Raw genomic sequence first — 14,227 nt, 5'->3', positions numbered from 1 at the left:
GCTTGATTTTATTACATTAAGTTTACAATTTGAAGTCAGGTTACAAAACAAAGGAACTGTAGGAACTGAGGCTTTAACTACACTACATACCTTGAATACTACTTTAGATCCTCCATATTCAAACTGTAGACTTGAGTGATTAGATAAAACATCATGACCAATAATCATATTAGCGCAGATATTTTTAACTATAAGTAAATTAATGTTGTCATTGGAGCGGTCACTAATCTTAATATTTTGAGTAGTCACACTTTTAACTTAAGACGTGTGCGATAATGAGGCCATAGAAATAGTCTGTATACATGGTTTCCTAGGGAGTTTGCACAGATGAGCCAAGATGTCATTAATAAAACTGACAAAGCTACCAGTACCTATAAGGGTATCAATGCTTTCTTCAATGAAGTAAGAGTAGCAGCAATAATACAGGCTGTGAAGTTATCGTAGCCTTCAAATACATCAGCAGATGCACTAGTGCTCTTGGAGCTGCAAACCGTTGCAAAGTGCTCCTTTGTATTACAGGATTTTCTGATAGATTCCCGAGCAGGGCAGTTCTTCCTTGGATGTATTGGTCCACCCCAAAAAAACATTTGTATCCTGACCTAGAAGATTTAGAAGTAGAGTTGGTAGCAACTGTAACAGTGACACGTTCAGAATTCGTTGGAGAGCTCTGTGACTGAAATTGATGGTTACCAGGTAGAGCACTGAGTGTTGGATTTTGATTTGCATAAACCTGAGAGTTGAGTTTTGTCATTTCCATTGATATAGCTATGTGGTAAGTCTCTTCCAAAGTTAATGGTAAACTCTCTAACAATCTTGATCGTATCTTTGTGGACGTAATTTCAGGAATAAAAGCTCCACGGATCGTATCATTTTTGTTAGTTTCAGCATCTACAGCAGTAAAAATGCAGTCTTTTGCTAACTGTTTTAAAGATTGGATATAATCTCATCTGTCTGTTGTCGTCTAGTGGTTAGCATGTGACGGGCATGAATAATATAATTTGGCTTGATGTATATTGTATCAAGAGTTTTAATGGATTCATTGTATGTTTCACAATCGCTTTTAGGAATACACTCTTGGTGAAAAATGATTTATTAACAGTTTTAGATTAATATTTTTTGTGTCTAGGGGTGGTACAGTATCAACAGAAACAGAAGTTCTTTTCCAATAGTCCCATTGGCCATACACGGCCAACGACGACATAATGACGGATTCAGCACCAAGTCACACCATTAGGAATAGTGAAAACGATGAAAAGACTGTAATTGCAAGAGTATGCATCAAAGTACCAGAATTTCTGGCATGCCCAGCCGGAGCTATGGTTTCTCTGACTAGAAGCTCAATTTCGACACAGTAGCTAGCTTAAACAGTGATATATAATTAGAAGTAGCAGACATAGTCAGAAACTCATCTAACGGCAATGCCTATGAACAATGCTTCTCGACAGATATGGCATCAGCCCAGATGAAAATATCCACAGGTTGATGGAACTCACTCTGGGTGACTTAAAACCCACTCAACTACTTCATCGAATGCAAGCTCTGGCCATGGATAGCATTAGTACACAAGTTCTTAAGAATATTTGGTTGGACCGTCTACCACCTTCGGTTCGAAGTGCTATATCTATTCTCAATGGAGACCTAGAAGAACTTGCTAAGAAAGCAGATAAGTATATCCGGTGTTCTAGTTTGCCAGTCATCGCTGTTACCGAGAGCCCCACCTTAGACAAAGCAGTGGCTGCATTGAGTGACCAAATTAATATTTTATCCAAAAGAATAACTGTATAGGAAGAAGTGCAACAGCTTCAAATGGTCAAGAGCACCAAGTTATCATCTGACGAGCAGTGTTCAATGTCATCACACTTATACTAGGAGCCGATTTTCTGTCACACCGCGGCATTAGTGTAGACATGAGAAACAAAAGTCTAGTAAGTCTCTTAATCTCAGTCTATATTGAGACTCGAGGTACATCAGTTTCCTCTAAACCACGAAGACTCCCACCAGACCGTCTTCAAGCTGCACGAGCAGAATTCAACGAACTGATGGAGGCAGGCAAGAAAATTTTCTCATGTATGGATTTGATACATGCTTTTTACCAAATCTTAGTCCACACTAAGGATGTACAAAAGACAGCTGTAATAACCCCCTTTGGCCTGTATGAGTTCTTCCGAATGCCGTTTGGTTTGCGAAATGCTGCCCAGACGTTCCAGAGATACCTGGACCACCTTTTTCGAGAATGCTCCTATGTTTACGTATACATTGACGATATTTTTCCATTGCTGGCTAAAGTTACTGAGATTCGCAAGTTTCCACAACCTACGACCTATCGACAGCTACGACGTTTAATGGGCATGTTCAATTTCTACAGACGTTAGTTACCAAACGCTGCGAATAAGCTAATGTCACTAACGGAGCTACTGTCTCAGCAAAAGAAGAATCAGCAAGAATTGACATTGACACCAACGGCAGCAGCAGCTTTCACCAAATTCAAAGAACTCCTGGCCACTTCGACTGAATTGGTTTTTCCAGCACCAAATGCATAATTGAACATGTCAGTTGATGCCCTCTCTTTGGTTATGCTTAGACTTTGAAACACTTTCAAGCAGGACATATTGTGTACAGCCTCCGAGTTAGTTTATGGTAAGCCAGTGTGTCTCCCTGGATAGCTGCTTGTCCCTAGTGCTGCTGCACCAGACGAACATAGTTTTGTCCAACGACTACGTGAGGCCATGGGAGCATTGCGGCCTGTACCAACAAGCAACCACTCAGCCCGCACTGCCTTTGTCCACCCGGATCTGCAGACCACGACTCATGTGTTTATTTGGGCCGATAAAGTGAAACCTCCACTTCCATCACCCTATACCGGCCCGTTTAGAGTTTTGGAACGTAGTGAAAAGTTTATCACAGTAGATGTCCAAAATGTTCCTCAACAAATTTCCATGGATCGACTCAAACCAACATACATTCCAGCGGCCCAACAGGTGCAGGAAGAACATGCATATGCCAATCGTCTGCTGAGCAACATTGTTTTCTTACTTGTTATAGTATGTAATTTCTTGTTAATAAACCATTAAAATAGTTTACAGTGTGCCTCGATTACTTTGCTTCCCGCAAAACAGGCCACATCCTCGTTTAAGTAAAATCAGCACAGCTGCTGAATTATATAATATAATAAAATAAAACAACGATATAAAATTAACAAATTATATTACAATCATTCATATTTACTCATTCATCAATTTAAAAGAACTTAAAATTACTTATATTCTACAATCTAAAAGCTTCTTATTTTATATGGCAAGTCGAATTAAATTTACAATATTTATTTTTTTAATTATCACGACTAATAAGTCTAATATAGAATGGATTCTACATAAAAAATATACATTAGATATTAACTATTTACAATTACGCACAAATATAGTAACTATATTATTTTAGAGATAATATATATTTGTTTGGCAATCATTTTCATAAGGGAAGGAACAAAAATTTACTTATTTAGTACTAAGTAAATATCACTCTCTTTCTAAATACCTATTAGCTGGATCATTAATATTGATACAACAGTAAATTGATACAAAAGTTAAGTCATTAATACATGCTTTACATAATTTTTAGGGGCTCTTCTAAAATGGTCTATAAAAAATAATTTCAATTTGAATATAATTGTTGTAGTTTTAGTAAAATCAATAAAGAACTTCCATAAAATCATTCTTATTAAATCAACTTGTTTTCCCCTTTTACCCATAAAGGTTCGATGTGAAAAGGGTTAAACCAGTGAAATATTGTCTTGCTGATATCCTTTTATCGAAAGAATTAATTAGCTTAGCCCTGCATTCTTGTAATGCGAACATAAAATATCGTATTACGCATCTAGTTCACTCACAGTAAAAGATTAAAATCTGTCTCTACCATAAATTTGTGATATTAATTTTTGACTTTAAACATATTATTTGCCCCACCTTGTTATCAAATATTACTGTGAAAATTCTAAAGTTCAAAATATATTATCTCTATAGGAAGCTTTATCAAATTAGTGAAAGAATATTGTGTTTGTATTGTATGATGCTACTAATAAATTCAAAATAATAAGGCTTTATAAAACTCTCAACAATAATGAGAGAAGTGAAGCTGTGTCTTGTTTGAACCAAGTTCTTTTACATTTGGTTTGATATCGGACAGTTGTAATTTTATATCTACCAAGTTTAGCATTAATACAGCTACAATGCTGGAATTCTTTTATACTAAAACTTAATTTTGATTTTTTTAGATCTGATAATTTGTTCTCGACATTTGGTTTGATATCGTACAGTTGTAATCTTATATCTACCAAGTTTGGCATTAATACAGCTACAATGCTGGAATTCTTTTATACTAAAACTTTAACTTAATTTTGATTTTTTTTAGATATAATAATTTGTTCTTTACATTTGGTTTGATATCGGACAGTTGTAATCTTATATCTACCAAGTTTAGCATTAATACAGCTACAATGCTGGAATTCTTTTATACTAAAACTTAATTTAATTTTGATTTTTTTAGATATGATAATGTTATTTCGACATATCGATATGTCACCCAGTAAAAACACAATATTCTAAACACTACAAAAGATTAAAAATATATCTAGTCTTTACCGGCGTATTGTTAGAACTATTTACAAAATAATATGTATTTCACTTCGGTCTAATAGACATATAGGTTCTCTGTCAGACGAAGGCATTTCTAACTAAACATGAGTGAATGTAGAGATATATCACAATCTATAAATAATAAATAAACCGTTTTCCATCCATTCCATGCTAATGATGGTTGATGGTGGGTCGATCGTGGGCTTATCTCTAGATGCAGTTCAGTAAACTCTTTTCTCGTTTTTTTCATAATTATAACTGTAATCTCTTTGGTTGCAGGTAGGAATTATAAATGCTAGTGTATTAGAAACCATGGTTAGATCTGAAAAAGAAAAATATTTGTATTAGTAAATGCGTATACGGGATATGATCGTAAAAATGTATTAAACGGTGATTGTCCTGAATAGCGATTTTATATAAACACAAAGAATGGTTATAAAGCTATATACAATTAGCTTTAAAAGATTATTATTACAGATAAAAAATAAATTATGTACAACAGATCAGATGTAGATAGTCAACTATGTACAGCAGTGAAATAGGTTCACAATATTGGTAAATGATGGCTTTGATAGACATAAAGTACAGAATGGACAATGTAAAAAGTAGTAAGGTAACACACAGGTTGAGAGAGTACTAATAGAAGGCGATGGAGATAAATGAAGAAAAGGATGATCAAGAAATAAATGGTTATGAAGAGCTGAGAGGAATAGGAACAACAAGCACGGGATAGTAAGAAATTCTGTCACAAACTCTAAGGCATGGGTATTTACAGTGCGTGTCTGAAGGTTGCCTCTTCCGAACTATTTTCTGAACCATAAAACGCACGTCATATAGCATATAAGACCTTATTTGAAAGCCCTTGTTACCTACCTAGATTTCTGTGAGATTCTGTCGAGAAGTTTTAAAATGTTGACCTGTTTTTTTTTACAATTTTTACAATATTCTTCATTTTAAAATACATATTCACGGTATTTCAAAAAAAAGAAAGCGTAGTTTCATCTATTCCTTACATGACAAAATAAAACACCAATATGTAGTTGAAATAATAAATCAGCCGCAGAGTCTGGAAGTTTAAGAAGGAGCAGAGCCCCTAGAGTGCAGGTGACTCGAGAGCCCGTGAGGGACTGACTTCCTGAAGCAAGCAAGCAATTTAATTAAACCCAGCCTGTGAGACATGTTTACCCCTTAGAATTACGTTCAGGTGTAACAATTCATTGGAGTGAGATGTATTAACTCGAGTAAAACAGGAGTCACTCCACCTCGCTCCAATGCTCCAGACCATTCCATTTCCTCCTACAGGCACAACTATCAGCCAAATGCTCTTTATGTGGGAGTCCTGGGTAATAGAAGTCCAACATGGTTCCCTAATTTATCCCTATTCCCTTTTAGTCCTATAATCCTCTAATGAGTTTTCCGCGAAATTAAAATTGCTTGCTTGGGCCTCAAGCTTCCGCTCCGGGCTACGTCCGGTTCAAGGACTTGGTGCTCAAGAGTTTGGGCCCTAAGTGCCCGGGTTTTTTGTTTTTGTTTATTTTTTGTTGTTGTCTGTCGCCGGTTTTTGTTAGTGGTTTGTCCATTTTTTTGTTGGCTGACTTCCTGACTTGAAAATCGCCTACTTTTACAATCGCGTATTGTAGCGATTTTAGGGATTTCCAGGTCAATTGGTCAATGGGAAGCCGCTTTCAAGATAAAGGGTGTTGAAGAAAAAAAAGTTTCATATTTTTACGATTTTGCCGAAACTACTGGTAACATTGTAATGCATTTTTATATATATGAATATATTTTGAAAGGCTGAGATATACCATGAATTTGTTTATATATCTAACTCTCATAGAGGGGGCTAGTTATAAAGTTCGTACCAAGTATTATTCAACATAACTTTTTTAAAGGTAGAATTATTAATTAAAGTTTCAAGTGAACTTCAACATCATACAATTTTACACCAAAAAGGTACTCTAGATAAAACTCGATACTGTTTAGCATTTCGGAATATTTTAATTTGAAAATTATGAAGTAATAACCGATGCTAAAATTGTCTCGGCTACATTTTTTATTTGAAATATTTTTTCTAACACGCACAGATTTTTGGTAAATCGATTTTTTCCGTTTTTCCCTTAAGAGCCAGGGGTGGTTTTAGGGGAAAGCCCGGGGTAGGAATAGTAAACTTTTTTTCATATTTTTTGGGATCCCAAAATAAACATTCTCAGAAAAATTCTATGTCTTCGTCTTTTACATGGCTTTATTCCGTTTAAGTCTGATTAAAAAAATTAAGAAAATTGCTTTATTTAAAGCCGAGAAAATACATTATATATACGATATATAATTACATATACCGATTTTGACATTTAAAATTCAATTCTCTTCAAGCAAATTTTTTGTGTATTTTTTACGCGACATACGATGGTTTTTATTATTATAATATATGCTATAAATACCTTGAAAATATAAAAAATTTTATATAGAAAGAGCTCCTAAATAAAAAGGTATTGGTTTAAAGATTATCATCCTATTGTTTATGTATAACTTCGTCGCAAATGCCGATCAACTTTGACCAGTAACTCAGGAACCACTGCTCGTAATTTAACTTTTTTTTTCTTTTATAAAGTCCGCTTGCCATTATGCTAATTTCAGTACTGATTTCAGTACTAAAAATATTAGTTAGTTGCGCGAGTTGATTTAGTATGAAAAATGTGTGTTTGTGTTTGCAAAGATCTTAATTTTAAATAGCATGTATGCATGCGCTCTACCAATTTTGTATTGATAACCTAACAATGAAGTTTGTTTTATGATTAGAGTAAACAAAACACACAGGCAAATAATGATGGTGAACAAGAAGTTAAAATTATGTGCAGTATCTTTAATTGTAATAATAATGCTATAGAGCGTTCCACGTTAAGAAAATAACATTGCGGAGATAGGGCCATGTATTTCTTAAGGACGATAGAAGCGCGGCGATGCCACGACGAACACGATTCAGGGTTGTATTATTTGTATTTTCGTTTCCACAGATATGAATCAAAATTAATGTTTTTTAACGTAATTGACCAAAAGTGCCCATTCGAAACAAGAGATGAAAAGTAAGGAAAATGATTTTAATTAAATAAATAGTATTTACAAAAGATTATTTTATTTTATATTATTTTAATTATAGTAACGACAGTTTATTTGTTTTTCGGTGAATATACCATATGCCACGAATAATGGAAATCAGTAGAAAATATTGCTTTGTGGTTCTTTAGTAGTTTATTCTGATTTTACAGTTAAATGTTAATTAAAAATGGAAATTCAAAAATTAATCCAAGGGAATAGCCAAAGAAGTGGTGAAAGTGTTAGAAGTTTAACCGATAAAGTAAGTACTATGACGGGATTAAGTTTTAGTACTATTTCTAAAATACACAAAGAAGCTGCGGAAGGAGGACTAAGGCCCATAAAAAAAAACAAGAAAACGTACCAAAAGAAAAGTGAACAGCAGAAAGTTCACTTACGATGTAGTAGTTCACACGCGGGCTACGTGCCATCGTGCATAATTTTTTCTTTAAAAATTCACTGCCGACATTAAACAAAATTTTTGCACTGGTTAAAAAAGACAAAGATTTAGCAAACATGTCACGCACAACAAACTCTGAGATAGCGCGTAATGAACTTTGTTTTTTGCAAACGAGGAGTAAAGTCAAGCATGATTGAACGGCCCGATATTCTAAAATGGAAGCATCAGTATTTGCGTGAGATAAAAAAATTTCGTTCTCAAGGATACACCGTCATTTATTTGGACGAAACTTGGGTGAATATTGGACATAGTGTTTCCAAAGAATCGAAGGATTCAGTGACTTCAACTAGGGACGCGTTTGTTAAGGGGTTGTCAACAGGCCTAAAACAGCTAACATAACGATTGGTTATAGTGCATGCGTGTAGCGAATTGGGCTTTGTAGAAGGTGCTGCTTTTTGGTTTTTAGCTAAAAGAACTCAGCGGACTATCATGATGAGATGGATGGTCCTATATTTGAACAATTGTTTAAGGAAAAGCTGCTTCCTAATCTTCTAGAGAAAACTGTTATGGTGATGGACAACGCTTCGTACCATTCGAGGAGAGAAGAAGTGATTCCGACACAAGCCTTCAATAAAGATCAAATAAAGAAATTGTTTCTGGAGAAAGAAAAATACATAAAATATAAAATCGACGAGATGTGCAAAGAGAAAAATATTGCCATTCTGAGACGACCTCCATACCATTGTGAGTTAAATCCAATTGAAATGGTATGGTGTCAAAAGACATATTGCCTCCCACAACACAGATTGCTTATAAACACTCTGAGATAGCGCGTGATAAAATATAACTTTGAAACGCAGAAATTTATTTTGAGCCCCTGTATATTTCAAAATAATTTTAAAATGTAGCTTTTATCAACTTACAAACTAATAATTTAAAATTTTTTAAATTTTTTTACTCTTTCGCTGGAATATTTCGTTCCGTTATTGGTGATTCACCCTTTATACAAGGAAAAATTTTTATGTATGTAATTGTTGTTATTACTAACATGAAAATAAAATTAAAGCTGCACTTGTTTTTTTTAGTTACATCTTATCTAAAGCGTTAATAAATATGTAATGTTAAACAAAAGTAAAATTTAACTATTTTTATTAGACCTATAATAATTACATACCTATATCTGTCAATTAAAGAAATGCATTATTTTGTATTCAACTATACATATCGCTTTATTAGTGAAATTAATTAACTACAACTACACAGTGCTGAATACGGCTCTGATTAGAATGAATCATATATCGACAATCTAATAGCAACACATGTCTGAGAGTTTGGCAACACTGATCTCCATAAGGGCAATGTTATTTTCTTAACTTGAAACAAAGTATAGCAATAAAGAAAAAAAATTATAGGCTTCTTAAAAACGCGTATATGGAGAAAAAAAATGGATCGAGAGAAGCGGGTGAAGCAAAGGAATATTAAATATGTTGAATGAATAATTATTAATAGAAGACCCTTTGGCATATAAAAACTTTTTACAAATGAATAATAATAATTTGTTTAAAAAATTGTTACGAATAGTTGAGAATAACCTCACTTTTAGTTAATATTTCATCATTTGTAGCAGAAGAAATTAGATCATGCTCTAATTTTTAGTACTGAATCGGAGCGCGCATCTAATTTGTAGATACAATATTTTTAGTACTAAATTCAGTACTGAATTTAGCATAATGGCAAGCAGACCTAAGAAATGTCTTGCCGAGTCTTTTTAACGCCGGTTTCTGAATTTAATTTAAGCTAAGAGTTACCGAAATATTCTATTTGCTTACAAGCCAAAAAATTGCAAAAAACTCTCAACTTTTATTTATACAGATTTAGAGAAACTGACTTCAATTGATTACGAAAGCTGCACTTTTCTCCTTTAAAACGCATTTTGGTTTTAGTCGATAGGACACTCCTTTTTAAAAGATATCGAATTTTTACCGTCGAGTTATAAAATTGATGCATTAATTGTTTGATTTATTGATTCATTGATTGATTGATTGATTGATTGGTTGATTGGTTGATTGAGAGTTATCGATACAAATTTTATTTATAAAATTGATTTTGTGTGCGTAATTCAAAATCGCTGTTCACTTCAAGCGTTGTTTCTGAGAGAACGGTTCATTCTACACGAAAAGTGCTAACAAACATTTTTGTTCAAAATTATCTCAGCTACATTTCTACGTATTCTTGGGAAATCGATGTTTTTCCTCCTAAAACCCCCCTCGGTCACTTCTAAGATTTAAAAGACTCCAAAGATTTGGTAGGATTTGGAGGTAGGAGTGATAAATCTTTTCTGTGGTCGCAAACTTGACATTCTCAGCAAAATTCAGCTTGTTCGTCCCCGTTTTTGGGAGATCAAATCTCTGAAGACTGGACTATTATGGGAAATCGCCAACTCTTCAAAGTTTCTTTAAATTTAGTATAAACAATTTGAAATTATCTTCAAAACAATGGCGTAAAGAAGCGTTTGTTATAATTAATTGAAAAATAATGTGGGTTATATTAAAACAATATGGATTATCAGATAAATACTTAAGGATGATTACGATGTTTCTACGATGAGTACCTACACGGAAAAAGTAGAACATGAGCGCAAACTGTCACAATAAATAAATATTAAAAAAGAAGTGTATTTTTACACCAACATTATTTATAACATTCTTAGATATTAATACAATGGAATAGATTCGAGAAACTAGAAGACGTGGACTTTGCTGGTGATATATGCCTTACCATTTAATAAGAACAAAACTTCTAAATTGAACTACATAAAACACAACGAGCAACATACACTGGAGAATAGGGCTTGTGTAAAATTATCTTTGCTTACTGCGGAAGGTCTGGTCTTCGATAACTTCAATAAACTAAAGAAATCTGTGACGCTTTATAGGGTCAACTATAATCAGAAATAAAGAACCATACAGGTTAACTAATCATGAAAAATTGAAAATTACAATTAGGAACCTTAAATAGTGATGGATTAGTCATACATTAAGAAAACTATCATCAAGCATTGCTCGATAGGCTTGCACTACAAGACTCCATGAAAAAGAAGGAAAGACAAAACATACACATAAAAAAAACACTAGAAATTTAACCAGAACAAAATAAAATAAACTAAAAAGAACTAAAGGAGAATAACATAAAACGACGCAACAAAGAAAGTGAAAAAGAGGGAAGGATAGAAGAAGCTGGTAAACAAGATCGGAAGGGATCAAAGAGGTTAGTGTATTCTCAACTGGTATATGATGAGGATGATATGATGATGATGATCTATATACAAAATTTTTACTTACTGAAAAATGTTCTAAATCATTCATTTGTTTTTCACAATAATCGTCTTCTACTAGCATTTCCCTGTTACCATATCTATTTCTGCAACAAAGATGATTTATGTGATTTGTGTAATTATATTATTAAAAAAAAATACAAAAGAGGAAACTCTGAGAATAGCGCGCAAAAGAGGAATGATATTGCTATATGCTTTGCTCAATAATTGTAAAATTAGTGAGTAAATTATAAATAATGTTAAATATGTGCCAACAGTCCAATTTTGATTCTAAAAATGCAATTAAATATTATTCAAATATAGTTGTATTTGTCTATTTGCAGATTTATCAAAAACCATCTAGTACAACAAAGTAATTAATTAAATATAAACAGGAAAACCTCACAGATTATGTGCTTCAAATAGCCAATTTTGAGATTTTATAAAAGTAGAATAGACATTGTAAAGGATACTTGTGTAACACCCTAGTAGTTCAAATGACTTACTTGTCAGATAGTCTTGTCGGGATAGCATTTGACCTTGCATGACAAGCTGCCCCAAATTTTATTATTTTAACTTTAGGAGGCATTCGAAAAAAATTAAAAAAAAATATAGATCTGTTTCATCCTTATATTTTTTTTTTATTTTTTTCGAATGCCAAAAATATAAGGATGAAAACAGATCAATTTATTCAACAATTACATGATCTGAATGTACAGGCCCACGTTTAATATCCTTAGTCTCTTAGCTAATGGGAAATGAGAGAATTTATATTGCATTAGTAAAATTTCTGTCAAGTACCAAAATAGTCTTGTAGTATCTACTATCAAAAAAAATATATGTATATGCAAAATTGTGGTGAGCAACTTGGACAGTCCATAGCAAAGCAGCTGTCGGATTGAGTAGATAGCTGCTCAAAAGTTTGCTGTGGAACTCTGAGAACCTCATCATCTTGTTTGTATGTAAATATAGATAAAAAGGGAGATAATACAAAAAAGTGGTTTTGAATTATATTATGTGTACCGTTTTTTTTGAACACACTGATGAATGTTTAAAAAAAAACATTAGGGGGGGTCCATAGTAACGTAAATTTAAAATCGCCATCTTTATTTTAAAAGAGAACCGTTTTGCTCAATATCTCCGGCATTTTCCACTTTTTCGACAAAAATGGTAAAAACTGAAATTGTTTCAAATGCGATTTACTACAATTACCTTTTTAAAAAATTTTTCTTACGGTCGATATTGTCCGAGTTAAGGGAAAAAATTGTGGAAGAGGGGGAAGCATGATTATTGAAGTATCTCGTTTATTATTTAACTTTACTAAGCAAGTGAATTTACCCTAGAAAAAATGAAGAGAAATATATTTTATACAATTTTAATTTCTTTCATTGTCTTTTTCACTTTAAATTCAAGATGGCGGCTAACGCAACGGTTACATTTAGTTGCAGACTTAAATTTACACTTCTATTGACTCCCCCTAAAGGTAAGAATAATAAAATTTGGGGCAGAACGCCATCCAAGGTTAGGTCCTTTTTTTTCGTCTAACTCTTGAGAACCTTTTTTTCTGGTTAATTTACCAATTGTATAAAGCACACTTAAGAATATAGTTGGTTTAAATTTTTACTTCTATTAAACAACCCTCGGGCCTGCGTAGCGCAAGCGGTAGGATGCTTGCCTCGCACACCGGTGGTCCGGAGTTCGAATCCTACCGCCGGCAAGAACAACTAGACATTTTTAAAAATGTCTATAGGCCCCAGGTCGACTCAGCCTGAATTAAAATGACTACCTTTGGGTAAAACCAGGGGTAATAATAGGCGGTTGAAGCGTAGCACTGGCCATGTTTACCTTCCTTGTATACCGTAGACCCTAGATATAGCAGACTACCCTGCTATACTCTCAAAGCCGCGAGCGGTATTAAAACGGGAGACTATTATTATAAACAACCCTCAACAAAAAGATCTCATTAAGACCAATCAAAGATTAGCATTTCTAAAAAAAATCATTATACATTTTTTAGAGTAGTTTCAAATATACTTACTGTAACATAATATGGTACATAACTTAATAGTAATTGATGTGTATTTAATTGTAAGTTTGTAATTTACAGGTTCTAAAACTAGATTTAGTAAATCGTTAAATTTGGATACAGACATTACTGTTCTACTTGCACCAGTATCTTACCTCAAAGGTTAAATTTTTATTGTTTATCTTTAAGGTTACATGGTACGCAGATTTTGACACATAACTCACTGTATGAAGATTAACACGACTTGTGACGTGTAGTGTTAATATACAATTTTATGTTTATGACATTCTCAAAGATTGTTGGATAGGCCAAATTTGATGAAGATGCTCTAGGAAGCGAAAGTACTTGGGCAAGATTTAATTAATAAACTGTGCTCGATATCTGCCTTTCATTTTGATCAAAGTTTAATTAAAACATCTACATTTTTCAGCAGGACATTTACCTCTATGAACTTCTGCCACAATTGTTTACAAGTTGTTCTCAGTTGATTAATTATAGGTATTTTAATCTGTGCAAAAGTTGATTTTAAACTTTGGATTTCTTTGCTTGTCTTTGTTTAATACATTTCGGACAACAATTTCACTTGTTTCTGTGCTACTTCTGAGGCCAAGGCTAACTGAGAAGCACCCTGAAATGTTAATCATATCTCACCCAGCAACTTCTTTTGGATTCCTTCGTTCCTAATCCCACAAACCTATCGCTTAGAGCATCTTCTAGAATACTGTCCAAAATTACAAGATTTGCGAACTTCCTTAGCTCCACACTGT

At 33.4% G+C, this 14,227-nt stretch overlaps 1 long non-coding RNA gene across 1 annotated transcript; it reads right to left on the bottom strand.

Moving 5' to 3' along the window:
• Positions 1-4,289: 4,289 nt before the first annotated feature.
• Positions 4,290-11,543, bottom strand: LOC140431992 (uncharacterized). The gene is made up of 2 exons (XR_011949745.1): positions 11,463-11,543; positions 4,290-4,953 (listed from the first exon to the last, which is right to left on the bottom strand). It is a non-coding gene; the product is annotated as an uncharacterized lncRNA (long non-coding RNA).
• Between the last annotated feature and the right edge of the window lie 2,684 nt (positions 11,544-14,227).

This window comes from Diabrotica undecimpunctata, unplaced genomic scaffold (assembly GCF_040954645.1).
Source record: "Diabrotica undecimpunctata isolate CICGRU unplaced genomic scaffold, icDiaUnde3 ctg00001246.1, whole genome shotgun sequence".
NCBI classification, from domain to species: domain Eukaryota; kingdom Metazoa; phylum Arthropoda; class Insecta; order Coleoptera; family Chrysomelidae; genus Diabrotica; species Diabrotica undecimpunctata.
The sequence above is the reverse complement of the archived record's forward strand: the minus strand, read 5'-3'. Positions and strand labels throughout refer to the sequence as shown.